Here is a 14,938-nt window from a genome sequence, read left to right as displayed (position 1 = left end):
CTACATCTCAATGATCTGCAGTTAAATATCTATTTGCTAAGCCTATATATTTACTGAATGAGTGAATGGACTGTCTTCTGGCAACTCAAGGCGCTTAACACTACATATCAGCATTTACCCTATGACATACACATACAAAAACTAATGTTGGTGCCATGTACGGCTTATCATACATTCACACACATTTATATCAAGTTTAAATCATGTAAGAAAAAGAAAAGCAGTTAATTTCAAATTCATAAAGAGAATATTTGGCATTTTTGCTTGAAAAAATGACTAAAACGATTATTAATTTATGAATATAATTGCTGATTAAACTTTCTCTAGACTAATTCTTTACTCAACTAACTGTTTCAGCTAAGATTATAAGCATAGAAACCATCTGGACTTAACTAAAGAAATAAAATGTATCTACATTAACATGTAACAGGGACTTTTTGATTGTGCTGGATTGTCGAAAATGATCTGCTTTCCTAGGAACACACGTAACAGAGGACAGAAAAATATAAACAACAAAAACTTTAGCAAGCAAAGAAATCATCACCCACATCAGGCAACCAGGTTAAAGAGTTCAATATGATAGAAAGGAAAGCTGGGACCTCCTACACACACAGTTTAACATCTTCATTACTGGAAAGTGGTAATGATATCCTTCTGGTAAAGTGGGTCATCAGATCAATAAATAATAACAGCAGCCTGGCGCACACTCCGAGAGGATGACATGTATCTGGGTGTCTGCACACGTGAAGCTGTGTAATATAAAGCACACCTGCTGCGGTGTGAAAAGACAATAAACTTAATTTAATTTTCACAGTCACATGGCACATAATTCATTTGATTTAGAAACTTACATTGAAATAACTGCAAGTATGAATGTGTTTAGAAACCTGCAGGTAATGTGTTTACTTCTTCTGTGTTTTGTTCCAATCAAAGAGCTTTGAATATTTCGCCTGCTGGGCTAAAACTAGGTTTCACTGCAACGTAGGCTAAAAATGGATGACAGTCGGAGTGTTAATGCGAGTATGTGTCAAAGAGAGATGAGAGATGTGTCTTACTTGTGGCTGCTGTGATCTTTGTCAAAGCCCTTCATCAAGAAGGTCATCAGATACCGTATCATACCAGTATTACTGGCTCTCACCACATCCTCAAACACTCTGAGGCTTTTCCGCGTTTTCACACCTTTCATGTTCCCCTATGAGCGGCTTGTGAGCTCCACGGATGTTCCATGCTGGGCAGAAGGATCACATGTTCACTTCAAATGATTACAGCAACAATTGTTCCAAAAACAGAAAGTCTCTCTCTGCTTTTCCCTCCTCTGCAATATTGAGATTTTTGCATCCTTTTATGAGACGAGGAGGAGTTTTAACGTGACGTTGTTATGTGTTCATAAAACCTGTACATGGATATTGCAGCACTATAGTATGAATGTCATTTTCCTGTCACAAGCCGACAGCTCACTTTACAGAGCGGTGCTCAGTTCTGGGTAACAGTCCAGATCAGATAAAGTTACGGAAAGCCAAGTCTGAAACCAAACAGGCATTTTCACAGAATGCTGAGTAATGTCTGCTGTCAAATAAAACATGGGCAGAGCCGGATTCGAAAGGGATTACTAATATTCAACTGGCAAAGCAAGATACCACCTGTGTGATAATCTAAAACAGAGGGTTTCAAACTGTAAGGGCGTAATATTGCGTGAGAAGAAATCAGGCAGATGACTTGGCAGGAAGTTAACTATTGTAGTTTGGCTCAGTCACCAACATGATACACAGTTGCTGTAGCAGCAGTAGCTGAGGCAATTAAGGTGTTTAATAGAGATGGAAAAATAACACAAATAAATCTTTCTGACACATCTCTGTCTCCTACACTAACTATTAAAGGGCAATGTTGTTGCTCATTACTGTTGCGCATTTAAAATAGATGAATGGTCTGTGGGTTAGGGTATTAATATAATAGCAGTAATAGTAGTTGTTACAGTTATTTATCAAGGAAGAATGCCAAAGATTTTGCTGCTTTTCTCTCTTTAATATCACATAATCAGAACGTTTGGAGGGACAAGACATACAAGTTGTCACTTTGGGCTCTGGGAAATAAAAGTAGCTACTTCAGAGACAGTCAGTGTCTACTTTCCAAAAGCATTCTATTTGATTTGAAGATGCTAAAATGTGAAGTGCAAAGTAAACCATGTGAGTGAGCAATCTCAGCTGATCTACCTCATAAGCTTTCTTTGCCAAATTGCCACTCCAAGAGGAACTCCAACCCACTTAAGCCGTGTCCTGTTTGGAAAGAGGTCTAAGTCTTTCAGCTCAGTGGAGGAGAAAAGTCATGTCCATGTGCTTAAACTCGTGGCCCTCAAGGAAAACAGGTGGTTGCTGCTACAGTCAAACCCCCATTGAAATGCAATGAAATGGTCTCTTGTGAGGCACAAAATTGAGGGTTTTTTTTAGGATTTTAATGGCACATTCCCTTTACAACAATATTCAAGTGAAATAAAAATGTTAGTATGGAATTTTGACAATAGGAGTTGTCTCCTGTACAGTAATCACATGACAAATGTGCCTCCAGGCACACCTCAAAAGAACCATTTATTACTCAGTTAATGTGATAAACTGTCATGAGTTTCTAGTTTAGTTCTGGTTTTGTCTTGTATTTCAGTGTTCAGTTATTATTTCTTGTTTTACCTTGTCACTTTGTCCCTTGTCATGAGTTTTCATCGTTTAGTTTTGTATTTAGTTTATTCTGCGTTCTTGTCAGTATTTAGTCTTGTTTAGTTAAGTATTTCACTTGTGTCTCTTTGATTAGATCATTTCCCGTTTTACTTTGTCACCTTGTCTCTCGTGTTGATCCACTTCCTGCCATTGTGTTTCCCGCTTGTTTGATTGTGTGCCCTGCCCTGATTGTTTTCACCTGCCCTTGATTGTCTCACCTGTGTCTGATTAGCCTCACCTCCTAAGTTAATTTAGTCTTTGTGCTCCCCTGTCTCTGTGCTGGTACATTGTCTTTGGATTACCCGGCTCCTTGTGGTTTTGCCTGTTTTTGTTGACTCTTCAGTTGGATTTTTGTTTTATTTAATCATTTAAATCTGCATCTGGGTCCTCACCTTTTTGGGAACATTGAACCCTGACAATAAACAGTCAAAAAAGTATTATAAAACCTTCTCTAAAACACAAACACAGGTTGTTTCTTCTTGTTTGATTAGATTTCCTCTCAAAATGAAGTGGAAATGTTGTTTTCGGGAAAGTTTCTTGTGGGTCCTAATAGTGAGAAAAATACACTATAACATGGAAATATTAAATAGTTTTAATTAGAGCTGCAGTGGTTAATCAATTAATCAACTAGTTTTTCAACCATTAAATACATCTGCAACTATTTTCATGATCAATTTTATCCTTTGGAGTCATTTTTAAGTGAATATTTTCTGGCTTCTTTTCTCTAAACTGAATATCTTTGGGTTGTGGACAAAACAAGACGTGATGATGTCATCTTCGCATGAGAACACAATCAAGCGAGTATTACAGTGTAGGTTCCTGAACGACAACCGAACAACCTCAGTTAAAGGCTTTAACATTAACTTTAGGGTGGAGTTATAGATCTAAAATTAGCCTCAATTTCGTCAAACAGTGCAAAAGAAAAACATTTAGCTTGACGAAAACAGAGTTTGTTAGAGTTTGTTTGGCAGAGTCACATTGATGCTTCAAATCAGGAACTTTAAACCTGTGACAAACACCAGCTGCTGTTTTGGGAGAGCCAACAAGGCAGCTCACAAAGACCGCACAGTCCTCGGCTCAGAACGATAAAATAACTGCTCTCTGCCAGATAAAAGATTCCTCATTCAGGATGGAGTAACACAGCTTAGTCAGCCAGAGCTGAATGTGCCAACATTGAATGAGTGGATGGGACTAATTGTTACCTCTTCAGCCGTGATAACAGCTGACATGGGGTTTATCTCAGTGTGAAAATAAATAAAACATATTTTGGTTATTTGTTTCATACAAATGTGTTCTGTTTTTCTTACTTTTATAGGTAGAAAAAGGAAAATAAGGGGATAAAAAGGCTTTATGGATCAGTTCATTAGTCATCTGTTTATGGGCTTAAAAAGAAGAGCCCGAGATTAAAGGCTTCCTACAGTTTCTTGGAATGTCTTTTATTGTTTTTTCCAAATGGTGACTAAACTGGAGCATTATGCAGCACATCATGCAGGAGGTTTTACAGCTGCGGGGAAAAGGGAGGACGGCTGAGTCTGACCATAAACCTCATCCTTGTAAGTGGTGCTGGTTTTCAGATGCCCTGGGTCTGGTCTCCAGTGTGTAAAGTTTCATGGTGGGGTCAGAGGAGAGGGATTGGTTTGCACACTGTGAGGATTAGACGCTCGATGACTCGGAAACTGATCTGCAGAGAGGATGGGGGGCTGGCAAACCTGACGCCAGATTCTCTTTTTCCTCTTCCATCTTTGATTCAGTCTCTTATCCTTCATCAAACTGGCCTGATCAATGAACGTGAACAGATGGCATCAGGATTGCAGAACATGAAAAGGAAGTGGAAGGATGAGAAGGATCACATTCTTCTGGGACCCAGGAGGAAATTTGTTTTGGGGTTTTTTGGCAGTGTTTTTAAATATATATTGTGCTGTGTGTTTGTCCTCAACAGGAGGGTCACTGAATTCACCGCAAGCTAGTGGGCGTATTGATGACGTTACACAGAGTGGAGCTGCTTCCTACTCTTTATTTCTGCTTGACTGTACTTGCTTTCCACTCTTTTGTGTCGGACAGGGCAACTTTGCACAATGTCTGAACTAGATTCTTAAGACATTGTACAGAGTGCATGAGAAAACATCTAAAAACTAACTAACTAAAAACAGATATGCTCTGATTTCTGCTCTAACAGTAGTGCATCTGTAACGTGTTGCTAAAATATAAGGGAAAGCGTTTTATACCAAAGCAGCATTATTATTAGCAATGGCTGATACATGGTGAAAGTGTGGATTGCACCTGTCATAACTGCTGGTGTAACTCTGCAGATCACATGCCCGCAACACTTTAGAAAGAGGTTCTTGTGAAGACACTCAACTCATCTGTATTACCCAGAGTCAAATCAGTGACAATTAACTTATTAACAATTAACTTAACTTGATATAATCAATCCAAAAACTAACTTAATGGTCCCCTATCTAGAACGTACATATTGGCATCAAAATATTCTACAGATCTACAGGTCTGGTAGGATCCTGTCTGTTAAATGAATCACTGGCACAAAGTACAGCAGGAAATCCCACAATATGAAAGGGACATTCATCATATTCAGGATAATCCCTATTCACAGGGTTGTCTATCTGTAGATGCTAACCGGACTTTGGTATTTGGTTTCCGTTTTTTAAGTCTGAGTAGTGTAAGCAATCATGTCACAACAGGCTTTGGTTGCATGTAGGAAAAAACAGTCCATGTGGAGAGCCATCAAAATGCAATCAAAACGCAATCTGCCGTAATACCATCCCGGATGTGACAACGATTTAGCTTTTTATTAATCTCTATAAAGAGATATCTGCATGCAAGTGCACAAACAATCTGCTCTTAGACGCCGTATCTCAACTCCAACTCCATTTTGCTTTGTCAAGTTGCTGGTCTGTCAGTAAACAATGCAGCACACTGAAAAAGACGACACCGTAAGCCCCGAATAGTTGGCCGTTGACCCCTGATTATATTCATGATGGAACTTAATTTTTCATTCATCACCACAGCAGCCAATAGATTTACAGAACAGACAGACCTGCCAGAGCATGGTTGGTTACCTGCCAAACTAAGTAACACACTGAGACAAAATCAAAACATCTGCCACACCTTGGCCTTTTCAGAATTTTGCCAGGGATTTCAGAAATAAAGCTCAAACAACGTTTGATTGGATGTGCGCTCAGATGATAACTGTGCCTTTATAATGATCTCTGCGTCTCTCAGTAGCTGGCGACTGTTCTTCCTGACTCCAGCAGTAAATGATCAGACTCATTTCCATTCACACACCGCCAGACCATACAAAACCTCCAATACACTGTCTGAAAATAAACCCACAGAGTGCACTGGCACCACATAAACCATTTCCATCCAGAGGAACTATAAAATCAACAGAGGGCCTTATGATGGGCGAAATCACTGCTGATGCAACGTTTTAGAAAATTAATGTAGCATGAATTACATTTCCTGAAGCTCAGCTGTGTGTACACACACAGATAAGACTGCATTATCAATACTAACCAGAGTGTGAGCTCCTGACGTGAGTTACAGACACAATAAAAACAGATTATTTTTTTTACAGCTAAACACAAACTGGATCAGGAGCAGGACACTATAAGAGCCTGCAGCCCGTCTGCTCCAAAGTGATTCATACAGAGTCAGCGTGTCGATGCACATACAGAGTCCCAATTCCCTGCCCACTCTCAGACACGCGCACACTTCTCATGTTCAATCGTCCCTGGGGGCCTTTCCAATGTGTGTATGTGTGTGTGTGTGTGTAGTCCAATATTTACAATAGGATGGATGGAAACATATATGGCAGAATCACACGAGTCCCATGACACATTGCTCTAAAGAAAGAAATTACAGTGGGTGCTCACAGGCAGACAGACAGACACGTACATGTTAGAGGACACTGGAGACAGAAGGTAGTCCAGATTTAACTTGTCATGATGAGCCCGCACTGAGACAACGCCTCACAAAACACACACCAGAGAGCATACACAAATCATTAAACACTTTCAGATAATAAAAAAAAGGGGGAAAATATCATACTTCATAAACATGAATGTTTATGGCAAACTGTGAACAGAACTAGAAAACTCCATGTGGGTCTTAAAGAACACACATTTTCTGTCTAGTTTCCGCTCTAGAACCAAAGGCAGCTAACATGAATTCTACAATAAGAAAGGCTTATTCATAAAGAACATAGAATTTGAAGCTCATAAGTCCATTCATCATGTTTCCTCCCTGCTGCACCGTATTGCCACCTTATCACTACGATGGTCTAAGCAGCGCTGTTATTCACACCGAGTGAGAAACTCCACAAATGCCATAACAAACACTAGACTTACTGTGCGATGAACAACCTGCTAACTCAGGATGGTGCGCACATGCTTTCTAACATGGCGAATAAAAAATTAATTAGCTACAGCCATCTGTCCTTTTTTTTTTTATCAGGCTTTTTACAGAAACATATTACAGGACATGCACACTCTGCAGTGTCTGGGCTCTCTGGGGTAACCATTAGCCTAAACCGAGGGCTTATAAACTGGTGCACAAAGCAGACCGCTTCCCCCATGTGCTTTTACTAACACACTGAGTCGACACAGACACTCAAGTGGGCAACATTAAGCCGTGCTGAGCTACTTTCATAGCTGTGACTATGTCGGAAAAAAAGAGTAGTGGGTAACAAGGCAGATTAGAATAATCCACTTGGGCCGGGTGCCAAGCACTTGACCTGAGGAAGCGTTGCCACAACAATACTCACACTCATCGGCTATAAACAGCAAGGCATGAAATATGTGGAGCGGGTCAGGAAAAGGACTTGAACATTAGAAACAAGGTGAGGAATGTAAACCTTGGCTGTGTTGTTGAAAGCAGATGTGGACATAGTGAAGGCAGCATTAAAAGCCACTGGGCCTCATGCTTAACAAAACCAACACATGAGGACACATGCTGAAACGTCTAGGCTGCTGAACTAACACATCACTCCTCTCTGACCTATTTCACTCGTCAAGCACGGCACCAATCCCCTTAAGAAAAATACACACTTTTAACTTCAAAAGTATGCATAAGTGCATGCCGGACCTGATAGTTCCTAGAGCACGACAGCACTGGTCACACCTCTGACATCCACTCCTTAAAAAAGCAGACTGGAGCCGGACCCTTCGGCGCCAAACTCCTGCTGAGTATTAAATTGACTCATCAAAACAAACTACCGGTTGCTCTGGAGCCGCTAAGAGACTGGCATTTCCAAAGAATCCCGGATTCAGGGCTGGCCCCACCAAAACATGGCCCTCGGTTTGAGCCTGAGGTGCTGTATGGGTATAGGTGGATCCAGTCTGTGGACTTGTGTCATGTCAGGTACGAATTTCACTGTGGAAAGAGGGGAATCTGAATCACAATTATGTGTCATGTCATCCAAAAATGTACCTGGAAAAGTCAGAGAGGTTTTTTTTTCTGTGGCGCTTTGTCCACTTTGTATATAACAGTCACTTCTTTCAGTTTTAGAGCGGGTCTGCTGCCTGTGCTTTGTCACAGCAGCCTACTGGTTTTCCTGTAAGCTGCGCTGGGAGGAGGCTAACTGATGACAGACGGTAGGGGAAGAAATAGGAGGGCAGGCGTTCGAATTACAGTCTCATCAATGATTCAGTGCGAGGAACACAGACCGGAGTATGCACACAAACAACAAACAGCCCTGCCGGTGGACGTGCAACAAGAGACAAACCCATGCAAAGTCCTGCACACGGAAATCAACAGAGAAGCAGACATGTAATCATGTGAACGTCTGTGTGGCAAACGTAATCACCTACTGCTGCATGTGGAGGTTCACATGCTAACTGTGACATGTGTGCAGTCACGCACAAGGACATACTGTGCACGGACTGTGCATCACATAGGTGCATGGTCATACATACTGTACATACACACACAGAGTGCTCATACAACCATCTCTTGATTGTACAATGCATACAATGTGACCTTCCTGGAAGCATGGTGCAGCAGAAAAAGAGTGTGTAGGGATCAGCGTGTGTGTATTCTCTCTCTGACTTCACTGCTCTGCTCTCTGTCACTTCAGCCTTTTGCCAGTTTATGTCTGTTTGACAAATGAATGACAACACGTGTTGCAGTGTGTTATAAAAGCTCAACCACATTGTTTCTGAGCCGTCTGTAAAACTACGTGAAAATAAACAATCTTTTTAATCAGGAGAATAAATACATTCTATGACTAATTCCAGCTTTTTGATAAATCGCTTTTATGGGGATATTTTCTTCTTTGGTTTCACAGTTATCATGATGTCATGTGGACAATTCTCCTTGAAATAAATTGGAGTTTACAAAATTTTCTTTTATGGTTAAGCCTCTGTTAACAAGGGGAAAACGTCTATGCGCATAAAATGAGAACGTTTTTTCCGCTGCTGGTTTATATTTCACATAATACTGATGACAAAACTCTAAGAACAGATTTAACCTTTTAACCTCTGGGTTTTACAGTGTTGAATAGTAAAGCACTAAGTGCCTTTAGTAGAGCAGGTGACTGCAAACAAAGGAGAAGGATGCTTTCAAACTATTGTGAATTTAGTTCCCAAAATGAATGGTTTGTAGAAATTGTCTAAACTGAAATATTGGAGCTAAATAACAGATTGTTGGAAGTCAAACAGTCAGGAGGGGAGAGGTATCAAACAGTTTGGTTCCAACATAGCCTAAGACCCAAAGCCTGTTGGTCCCATGTGGTGACTGTTATCCACAAACTAATGGACAATATGCTAGGATGGGGGACTAACAAATTAACCCAAAACCAGAAATATACATGCTATAGAAACACTGATTGAAAGTCAGTACTACTGTACAGTACCTAGAAAATGTTTAGTTGCGTGCTTGAGGCTACTTCATGCTTCCACTCACCAGTGTGAGGGGTGCATTTCTCCCGGTGTGTAGATGTAATTGTGTTGCACCTGGTCATAGTTTGTAATCATTAGCCTCTCGTCCAGAGGAAAGGGACAAGAGTGCATAGTGCTGCATTCAGGCTGCAGGGTTAGTTTGGGTGTTGGCGCTGCTCCCACCTCAGACTTCTGGCTCTGCCTTCAGGACTTTTTTAATATAACACAGACTTCTGGATTTCTGGAAATAAGTGGGACTTTATGTTTACCTTTGGTCTAAACAACAGTTTAATGTCTTATGTAATCCATTACATTTAACAATGACTAGTTCTTATTGTGGTTCGCATCGCAGCAGCTGTCTTCCGTTCGCTGTGTTGATTACAAGGACCCTTCCACTGCCCGCTCTGTCTATACATTCACAGAAACAGCACAGCTCCCTTTGAAATTCTCAATAACTTGCACACTCAACCGTTTGTGTGTGTATGAGGATGTGCACACAAGCTCATTTGAGACAGGAAGGTTGGAAAGTGAAGCAGGAAATGGCAATCATGCACGATCAGAGGGGAGTTGATAATTACAGCTCTGTCTGTGTGTAAATGTGCCTGAGGAAAAGAGAAGGTGCCAAATCATGTCGGTAGTTTCAGCTGGATGGACTACACAGCAGGGAAACCACAGAGGTGGTGTCTTGAGAATCATACAGACACCCTCACAAAACTTTATTTCGTATAACCTCAACGGGGCTTTCAGTTTCTGCTTGTAAAAGTGAAGGATTCTGGTGATATAAAGGGAAATGAGTTGACACAGCAGCAGGCTGTGGTTAGAGTCTGATAGAGGTGTTGAACGCACCCCGAACAGAAAGGTGAGAAATCAAGAAAGCAGTTTGCTTTTCTCAGGTACCAACAGCCGTCATAATTCAAAGAAGTGAACATTATTGAGAGGTGGTAAGTTCCAGTGCTCTACCAGCCACTTTAGTACTAGGGTTGCAATTATATCATGTTCAGATTATCCCATCGCAAAGTAAACCATACAAACAGCAGAAAGACACAGGAATTGTAAGTAATAGCTTACATCCACACGTCAATATTTAAGTAAGTAAGTAAGTGTGTAAATTCTTAATGAGAGCATCACAAGCTTCTTTTGTGAACATTTGCATCTTATATTTGTTAAAGGGGGAGCTGAGCTATGATTCCTTAATCTTAATCCATGCTTTTGTTTTCATTGTCATAACTGTATTGCATTGTGGGATATTTATGTTGACCTAGCGTGTTTTTCCTCCACGTGTCAGCACATCCCTGACATTAATCCCCGTCATTAATTTTTTCCCTGAACTGCACCAACATTTGCAAATAAGGATTCTATTCATAAATTCAGCTGGCTTACCGTTAAAGAAGTAAAAGTTGCCAAATATGACTGTGAACTCCCCAACAGCTTTTTTTAAAAAGCTGCTGAACAGCCTCACCATGGTTCGGTTTCCTCCCTCCCTGACTTTTCTGAGTCAGGTATTGGCAGCACATTAGTGTTACTTTCAATAACTGAGAAGTAAGAGAGGAGGACGGACGCAAATACAAACTGGTTAAGCGAGGAAGATAAATAGGAGAGGCATAAGGAGAAATGTGTTATTTATTTTTATGGAACATCACATGTGACCATACTCACGCCTGAGCACAAATATACAACACAAAATAGTTCCTTAGGATGATAAAAATAGTCTTGGATTAAGACAGATGGCGTGATGATGAGGCACTCACAGAAAAAGAAAGGACGATGCACAATTTGCATTCAGGCTTTGTGCAGGTGTACTTTTTCCGCCCATGTGCCTTTTATTGTCCTTCTCGACTATGCCCAAATGCTTTTACTCTGAAAAGACTTACATAATTTATAGGATTAATATTATGCAGATTTTTTCCATAACCTTTGTTTACATAATTCATGTGGTAATGTTTATCTGTAGTGACTTACAGGAAGCACTTTTATATTAGCATAAAACAACAGACCGTTATGCTCGCACTTGTAGTGTTTGTTCAAAAACTATGATGAAAAACTGATCATTCCCATCAACCATCAATGTTATCGTAATATCTGTCAAAATAATGTGTTATGCAGTCCTAATGCAAAAACGTGTGGTCACTAATGGCCATGAGTTTGCCTATTGCAGTGGGATTTGGGGCAAGGAAGTAACTGAGCTACTGAGTAACTAAAGCAACAAATAAGCTACCCACTTATTTCAGAAGATTCAAATTCATGCGCATTTTGGGACATGAAGAAAAGATGAAAAAACTGGAGCTCCTGGTGAGATCAATCAGATTCTGAGCACCAGCCACACTCCACACCGACAGCCTCGGCTTAGCTACACCCTAAAATCTTCACAGCAGGTACATTAGCTGTTTGAAGGGAAAATACCATTAAAAAAATGCGGGTTCGGAAAGGTAAGTAGGACGTATTGAAACAAAAAATGCCATGTGCTGAATATACCTGATGTTAACTCAACACAGGAGCCAAGAAGAATGTCTCGTTAGCCGAAACATGGGAACTGATTGATAACGATTCTGACAAGAGGGAGAGCGTAAGAAAAAACCAAGCATGACTGCCTCAAGCAACACTATGGAAAAACGCTGGTGGTTTAATGTCCCCTCCCCTCTCCTCTTTCCTTTCCTACCTTGCAGAAACAAGGCCATAAAAACGTGCCCACTGTCTGACCCACTTTCCATGACAGACATAATCTCCATCCACGAACTTCAGTCTGTTTACCAGCCCGGCAGAGAGGAGAGTACCAAGCTCTCCACACGCAGCGGGGGGAAAGCTGCTGCTCAGCTGTGCTCATGATTGCACCATCGGATCCCCGCTGAGTTGAGAGACTCTCGCTGATGAAACAACACCACAGGCACGTTCACGCATAAATATAAATGTGGAAACATACCCAAAACAAAAGTCTCCTCACATGACGAGCATGCTATCAATGTTTAAATGGGTGCAAACACACAGCCGTTTGGCATGTTGCTGATTTGTTGGTTTGAATCTCAAACTTAACCCCAAACTGCTGGCATGCTTGCTACAGCGATTACCTTTAAAGGTATAGTTTGGATTTTTTGTGGGTTGTATGAGAAACAATTGTTGATCAACTGTTTAGGTCTGTTGTGAGCTCAGACTGACACTTCAAGATGGTGTATGCTTGTGTTTTTCCGGGATGTTCCAGGACAGAGGTTTCCTTCACCACATAGATTTTACAGCGTTCCTTCTAGCTGTGGCTACACAACTCCACATTTGCTGTGAGCATTTTTCTGAAGATTACGCAATACCATTGCCAAATGAGCCAGATAGACACTCGCCAAAGAGCACTACTGTACTTTCCTATTAGGAAAACGAGCGCTAAATAAATAAAACGACTTACCACTTAACCACAGAGGTTTTAACGCTGTCTGTCAGCCTGTCTACCTCTGCGAAAGTTTTTCCTCTGTGTACTCCGTTTGATAAAAGCATCCTGTTGTCTCCAGCGCGAATGGCATAATCCTTCCTTTTAATTTCCTTGTATTTGTCTTGTCAATAAAGGGTTGACCAGCACAGCTGATCTGATACAGTGCGCTGCATGCAAATTAATATGTAAGTTGTGCAGTTGGGAAATGTAGTGCCAAAGGAAGGTGAAGCTGTCAAAATGTTTCAGATATAGCGTACACTGAAACTAAACATTGATTTGTTTTATAGATGTGACTTTTTTGGTTGCTAATATAAGTTTTGCTCCAAACCGCAGTACAAAGCTTAACTTCTGTGTTGGTAATCGGGACAGATTTTTGCAAACAGGGCCCATGCTGACCACCTTCTAGGTAATACAATGACTATTGATAAGTACCTCATACAAACCCACTTTAAAAAATCTGAACTATCCCTTTTGCAATGATTCAAATGCAATAACAATGCTACAAATGCATGGAATAATAGAAGCCACGTTTGTATTACATAATTTTAAACTAAAGTGTCATGGTCCTACTGGCCATACAAAACTTTCAATTGAAATAAAAGCATTTAAAAATAATTGGTGAAACTGGGATTATGAGGTTTTTTCTTCCTGGACAGCAGTGATACAACATCGAGCCGAGGTCGAGACTGGGAGGCCTCTCTGTGTCCCCACAGACCGGGTTATTACGGATACCAGCAGCACTGAGCCTCCATTAAGACATCAGAGCTCTCTCTGCGCTCCCGTCTGACACCGCCGGCTCCAGTTTCCTCCCTGAAACTGAAACTCCAAACTGCGCTGGAGAGAACACACTCACACATACACGCACACAGTCCTGCAGGAAACACACCCAATGCAAATGTGCAAACACAATCATATATATGCAGCACTTACAATCTCCCCAGTTACATGGCAAACGCTGTGTCCTACGCACCATCACCATTTATAGGACTGTGGGACTGCAGACTTTAAATAGTCTGCACAAAAAGATTCTTCAAGCTTCCTAATAAGAGGACAGTACTGTTTTAGCAGGGATCAGTGTAGCTACTTGACTCTTGTATCGCTAGCTCTCTACAACAATACACCCTCGAGTTCTCTGTAAAATAATGGATATGGACCCATACAATTCTGTGCTACACTACTCATGTTTGCAGAAAGTTGATGACTCTCTCTTAAGAGTTGCAGCCTCTACTGTGTGTTTGCTGCACTTTGTGTGTAGCTGTTTGGAACCCTTTCAAACTACTCATACACTTACATAATAGTTCCCTCCAACCACACCTTGTTTAGAATTTTCTCCTGCCTTTAACTCTCAAGTCGCACCATAAAGTAAAGAAAAAAACAATAAAAAAGCTTGTTGTGTTGTTTTTGAAAACAAGGAAAGGAAAAATAAACTTGCCAAAACAATCGGCAAGCATTTGCAAAGCTTAAGCTTCCTGATTAATCATCACTCAATGATAAGAAAACAATGGAAAAAAGGCCGGAGGCATTCTTTTGGAGCCGACTGAGATCATGCATGTCTGTCTTAACATTTCAAACATGAGGGAAGTCAGCGAGATTCCTATCAGCAACAACATATTTCTGATCATCTCTTACCAGTACAGGGTGATGGAGGCAGATAGAGAAGGACAGCACGGAGGGAGGGAGAGGAAAAGAAAGAGAAGTGGAAGAAGGGGGTGATAGACACAGAGGAAGATGAGATGGGAGATAAACAAAGAGGGGAGAGGAGGGAAGTCATTAACTGGCAATCAAGCTTTGGTAATGGCTGGAGTCCGTGCATTTGCGTAATTCCTTATCAGGCAATGTTCCCTTTCTCGCTCGACCCCCCCTTTGACAGGTCAGCATCCAGACCGAAAGTGATGTAAACTAATACCTGCATCTCTGAAGCCTAC

This window comes from Semicossyphus pulcher, unplaced genomic scaffold (assembly GCF_022749685.1).
Source record: "Semicossyphus pulcher isolate SPU_LCO1_2020_fin unplaced genomic scaffold, fSemPul1.0.p SCAF_12, whole genome shotgun sequence".
NCBI classification, from domain to species: Eukaryota; Metazoa; Chordata; class Actinopteri; order Labriformes; family Labridae; genus Semicossyphus; species Semicossyphus pulcher.
The sequence above is the reverse complement of the archived record's forward strand: the minus strand, read 5'-3'. Positions refer to the sequence as shown.